Raw genomic sequence first — 6,000 nt, 5'->3', positions numbered from 1 at the left:
TGCTCTATGGCATTGGATTCTAAAGTACCTGAGCGCGGCGGTATTTGAAGAAGCGTTGATTATGCTTAACGCCATGAACGTCCAACGATCTTTCTGCAGAACGCTGGGCCAAATGTGAGAAGCATGTACCCGCATCGCACTGGCGTAACACTAATCCCCCAGCGGAGAATGCGTGCCTCGGGCAGTCGGTGTCACTGATCATGTGCATGGTCTGGCTGCGATTGGCTGCCATGAAGGCCCGACCAGATGGTCGCCTTCAATTGGAAGGCTCTGGTCCGACCCAACACCCAAGGTACGCATGCATGTCAACATCTCGCTGAGTTAATGCACAAGTCCTCCGACGCGTGCAGTAAGCCAGTATGAGGTTCTGAATATATTGGCACGCAATAAGCGAAAGCAGTTGTGTCACTGCCATGCCTCGTTGCCTTTAATTCCCTACCGTGTGCCGGCCCCTGCTGGATGCGATGGAAATCAACCAATGCGTCCTTCCAAGGGTTCGTGGTGCATTTGAGAGCTCGAGGAAGTCGACACGGCCCGCAGTGCGACCAACCGCACCGTAAACACTCCGCGGAGCTTAAGGAGATAGGAGTTCTCTCTATATGTTTTACCACAGAAGATCCCACGGCGCTCATTGCCGCAAAAAAACCAGCGATCCAGCCAACATAGAAGCCATTTTAATGGTTCCCAGATGTTCACTGGTCACGTGGTTATTGCTAGAAAGCAAGTTTTCAGGCATGCGTGCATATTTTGTTTCTCAGAGCTTGTTAGTGCATAATCTGTGTTTCACTGATCGTACAGACTCTCGAATACTTCTCCTCGTGGCTCTCGCAAGAATCGGCTGTTTGGATGTGTACTCTGAATCTGGACAAAAGCATTTGAGGCGGAAAAATTTTATGATCATTTTTTTCATGTAATGTAAGATTTAGGTACAGCAATGAACATATCTGCAGACAAACCGACGGCAGTCTTGCGATTTTTTTTTTGCTATTATTATTATTCTTTTCGTCAAAAGCGTTCCCTTTTGGTTTTTTATACCAATGTTAAATGCAGCATGCGATCAATATAAACACGTTAAAAGTCAGGTTGTAAAATTGCTTGAAGTTTTTTTTTTCCTGTTGACCTCTTTATATCACGAAAAGTGTTCCCCACCAGTTTTTTAGGCACTCAACCTCTCGATTCGAGTGACGGAACCACTACAGAGAAGGATTTAACTATATATCAGAAGTATAGACAATTTCCTGCAATAATTTTATGCCACTATACAGTTTTTCAATATTCAAAACTTTTGTCCAAAAATGTCGGACATGCTCGCGTTCATAGTTCAGTTTCGCGCCGGTTAGGTTTTGTTTAAGCATAACGTAGCGTCGGTGTCACGATGAGGGCTAGACATTTTTTATTTCAGACCAATCGCAGCCATCAGTCGGCACTGCAGACTTCCGAGCAAGAACAGTTTCCTCCTACTGAAGATGACCCTGGGATTATGGCTGCACCTGCATCTGAGCTCAAGCTCAAGCCCAGACTGGGTAGGTGATTTGTGTTCAAAAAACAGTTAAAGTAAAGAAATTTCGTTGCTGCCTAGATGCTTTATAGTGAAGTTCGCAAACATTATCTGTAAAAATATATCGCACATGTAGTGTGATGCGCCGGTTTTTTTATCGAAGCGTCAATCTGCTGCAAGACATTCCCCACTTCAGGACACATTTCAGCGACAGACACCATGCGTCATAAGTTTTCACCTGCGTCATACTTGTGTTTTCTGCACCATTTATTAACGCACGCCAGTCACAGATGTCGTTGAAATTCCACTTACTGGAGGTAAGCACTCAAAGAGGTGTTTTCAGAGGTGAGTCAAAGCCAGTGCATTAGAGAGCCACGTGGACCAACCGGAGACTATGAGGAGATGAGCGGCATGCATGCCAGCTAACAAATTGTTTTTCTTCCTTCCTGCTGTGTACAGACAAATGTGAGAATCATTCGCCACTTGGGTGTAAGAAAACTCGCAACCCATCACTTAATTTCTTCAGGCTATCAGCGTACAAAGTCACTGAAACTGTTCCCAATTTACAAATCTGTATTCTTGGTTTTCGCAGGCAGCATTCGGCGTCTTGGATGTGGATGGATGATTTCACTGGGATCCTCTTCATGACTGCAGATGTCGTCTTCCATGCCCTGAACTTGGCAACCAGCCTCCATGTTGACCCAGAAGCAAGTTGGCGAGAAAGGCGACGTGCTTCTTGAGGCTGCACGGGTGAATAGTCATGCAGAGTTCTTTCGTGGGCCTCCTCATTGTGACATAATATAACTAGGTAGTCTCACCAGCACCTCCGGCAGCTTTAGTAATTATTGGACAAAACGACAGGGAAAACTGATTAACTAGCGTCGTTTCACGCACACGTTCGAAAACTGCCCCTTTACACTCATCTATAAACACATCTGACAATGAACACTGTCACACCTTGTATGCAGAACTGGCAAGAAGAACGGAAAACTCCAAACGTGCCCAGCACTATACGGAGCGAATATTGTAGATACAAGAATAAAGCATTTTACATTAATGAAAAAGTGAGTGAATGAAGCTATGTTTATGCAATGAGATCGCTTCGTGGCATAAACGCAAATTTTTATGAGTGGTTGGTTAAAGGAGGTGCAAAAGGCCCGATTTTTTGGCAGAAGTCTGAAGCGACTCTAGCAATGCACTTCAATTGTTATACGTTACGCCCGGTGTCCGAATCCAGGTATCGTAAGTGCGGTCGAGGAGACGCTTCCCAGGTCCGGCATGGATCCAAGAGACTTCGTATCGCATGCTGTTTAACCCTTCCCAGCCAAATTATACCAGTTCGTGACATATGTGTTGCACGCCATGTAATCGTCAGTATGTGGCACCTGGTTACAAAGTTTCATGTCAACATGTTCTCAACACCAACTGCTTTCCAGTCAAAATCTTGGGCATCGCTGGGAGTAAGGTGTGGGGTAAAAAATCCGGCGAGAATGTGCGACTTGAAGCCCGAGTACTACAACTGGTGCATTTGTTGGACAAAAATAATTGCTTTGTTTTGGGCTTCGAGGTGGTTCACGGCCTTTGACTTGGTCTTCACCTCAGCTCGATCTAGTTGCTTAAACTTGACCATAGGCTAATTTCTTCCTAATGTCATCATGATTGTCTGTAATCTGTTACAATACTATTAAAATATTTCACCTTATCCTTTGAATGCGGGCACGATAGGAAGTACAAAGTGGAGGTACTGATTTTTTCATTCCTTACATTTGTAGTCCAAGCATTAAAAAGCTAAGACGCGCGAAGCAAAATGGGACGAGGAAATTCATAGTGAATGTTAAATGCTGAGGGCACCATTCGTGAAGGGAACACGACTGTATTTAAGGTTTCATAAACATGGGCGCCGAAGTGTCCCCTCTTGAAAAGAAAAGCAGAAAATTAGTTCCCTTAAAATCATAAATTTCTATCAATTTCGTCAAACATTGCTTTTAAAGTGCCCTTTTCTGACTGAAAAATCCTTTACACTCACGATTCTTTTGACTGCACAAAGCAAACCACGAGGTGAAAACTGAAGAATGCCTCGGCTTATTTCTGTTCCGCAAACAGAAGTCAAGTCATTCATACCCTACGTACATTTAGAGCGAGAGCTTTGCTCGGGGTACAACTTCCGATTTCGATGTGGATCAGAATATGACCTTCAAAGCCTCACAAGGGGTAAACCAAATTTCACTGCGTGGTGGTATGGCCCTAGCTATCGCAGTATGACCACGTGATTATGACTATGATCATTGAGTAGCTGACCTTGACATTTGACCCTGACCTTGACATTTGATTTGAAACAATGGGCACCACATCTACAGTGACCTCCAATGCCTCACCAAGTCCAGCCGAACTGAACTGCATGGTGTTATGGCCCAAGCTATGGTATTATGGTCACTATGACCATTGGATACCTGACCTTGACCCTTTACCTTCATCATGTGCATAGACACTGGATTTGACACACTGAAGGCCACGCCTATTAGAGCTTTCACTCGTACAACTAGGCTCAAGCCACTTTGAACCCCAGTTTTTTCTTGCCTTATAATGATTTCTACACTTTACTCTTCCTCTTGCAGAATGGCCAGCCACGACACGATGATCGATGGAGCCTGCACTGGGAGCTCACTTAGTCGTCTGCAATACGCGCGTCGCTGCTGCAAAACGTGAGTCACCGTGGAGACAGCGTCGCAGCCTTCATCTTACGGCAAGGGCCCGGTGAGGTACTTCTGTCGGTCCTGTTTCCTGGTTCATTGCCACTAAGAAATTAACCTCAGCGAGGAGGAGGTACAGCAGCTGTTTCCAACATAATTTTAAAGCCAAAGGTTTACTACTCTCCTCCATAGCTTCGCCGTGTGCGCGTGTTTGACCTTGAACCGAGGAGAAACCACGGGAAAGCTATGCCGTCACTCAGCCGCCGCTGCCGAATTCGAGTGCTCGCATCTTTTTCTTTAGGCCATCGGCGTTCATTGTGTTCATTGGCGTTGATAACGTTCTAGACTCCGATGATTTTGAAGAAAGGAAGGGCACATACCTGCTCCCTAGGTCAGAGGACGCCTGAATCGTGCTTGGAGGTAGGAGCGGATGGTGAGAGATGTGGGCTGCACGCATTTGCGCTGACAACTTTGTGGCACACACGTGGCACTGCAGCAGTAGGTCGCAGCATTCATTTGGTGACCAACCTCTCGGGATAAACCATTAATTTAACTGCGACCAGCAAGGGTGGAAGGGTGGGCGCGCTGCTTATCAAGTATGCGGAACGCGCTCAACGTTACAAAGGCAAAGCCACACCTACTTCCCCGATACACCACAGCTTTCGCTCTATAACCAGGTTCAGCAGTAGTTGAACTGCACCTAACTTTGTTTTCACTCCACGCATGGTTATCTTTATGCACGGCTTTTGCAGGAAGCTGTTGACTCTAGGGATGTGCAACATGACTCGGAGTCAGTTGTGTCGCCTTTTCTGCCCTGAACTTGGCGAGCTTTGAGGCGCTTCTTCTGCTGGCAGCACCGTAAGTGATAGAAAAAGTTACGTTCAAGATTGAATGAGCTAGAAATTTTTCATTGTTGAATAGCATTGTGTGTAGCTATCGCCTCGAATATGCGCCATATTTTTTCACACACTGTTTTGCTCGGAGGCAGCCTTTACTGGATAACAAACAAAATCACATATAGGTTACTGCCCTGTACCGCTTGATTCAGCCAAGACCATTTGCGCTGATGAACACAATATCGTTTATTCACAATTATTAATGCGAAACCATTATATGCGCCACGCGAAGCAAAATTCGTCGCCAGAACTCCGCAGAATGCGTCCCCAAAATGTGTATGCAGGAAGTAGTACATCCGAGGTGACGTCATTCCAAAAATGAAATTCGAAGCATTGGGGTTCGAACGCAGGCCCCTCTGAGTGCCAGGCCCCCATGCAACGCATATGACACGAATGGTCTTTTTCATCTGTATTGCATGAAATCAGTCCCGCTGAGCCACCAAGTTCTTTACGTACACACGCACTATTTCTCAATGCAGACATACACTCTGTGTTCGCACACTGCACTCCACCTGCACACCAAAATATTTTAGATCACTCAAGCTAGACGGGAACGCCAGAGGGTAGCGTTAGCCATATAACACCCTAGAAGGAATTGTGCGCGTTTGCAGTTGACGAAAGCACGAAAACAGTGCGACTGTGGTAATAGAAAAAATTGCATGTCCTCTGCATTGCAGGGAGCCTTAAAACGCGCTAGACATCGGTGCTTCCAGCTTGGCGGGCATTGCAGAAATTTAGGGCAAATTGGCACGAACCGAACAGTACAGGAGATACAGCGACAAGCACAGCTGGTAGGAATGGCCCCAGATGCAAAGCGTCTTAGTGTAATCTGGAGCCATAGATCAGGAAAAAAACACAATGCACGTCGGGAAACTCTCAGTAGAAAATATGCGTAAGCCGTCGGAGAGCCCTCGGC

The 6,000-nt window shown here is 45.9% G+C and overlaps 1 protein-coding gene across 3 annotated transcripts in view; it reads left to right on the top strand.

The window, feature by feature from the left end:
* LOC144102050 (uncharacterized) overlaps nt 1-6,000 on the top strand; it is a 51,924-nt gene continuing 45,924 nt past the window's right edge. For 2 of the 3 annotated variants that reach the window (XM_077635325.1, XM_077635323.1), the window contains exons 1-5: nt 1-292; nt 1,403-1,523; nt 2,091-2,248; nt 4,114-4,200; nt 4,941-5,046. The gene's annotated coding sequence lies outside the window, so the exon portion shown is untranslated. The remainder of the gene's footprint in view (nt 293-1,402; nt 1,524-2,090; nt 2,249-4,113; nt 4,201-4,940; nt 5,047-6,000) is intronic. The other variant, XM_077635324.1, reaches the window with a different exon arrangement.

Source organism: Amblyomma americanum, chromosome 8, assembly GCF_052857255.1.
Source record: "Amblyomma americanum isolate KBUSLIRL-KWMA chromosome 8, ASM5285725v1, whole genome shotgun sequence".
NCBI lineage: Eukaryota > Metazoa > Arthropoda > Arachnida > Ixodida > Ixodidae > Amblyomma > Amblyomma americanum.
The sequence above is the reverse complement of the archived record's forward strand: the minus strand, read 5'-3'. Positions and strand labels throughout refer to the sequence as shown.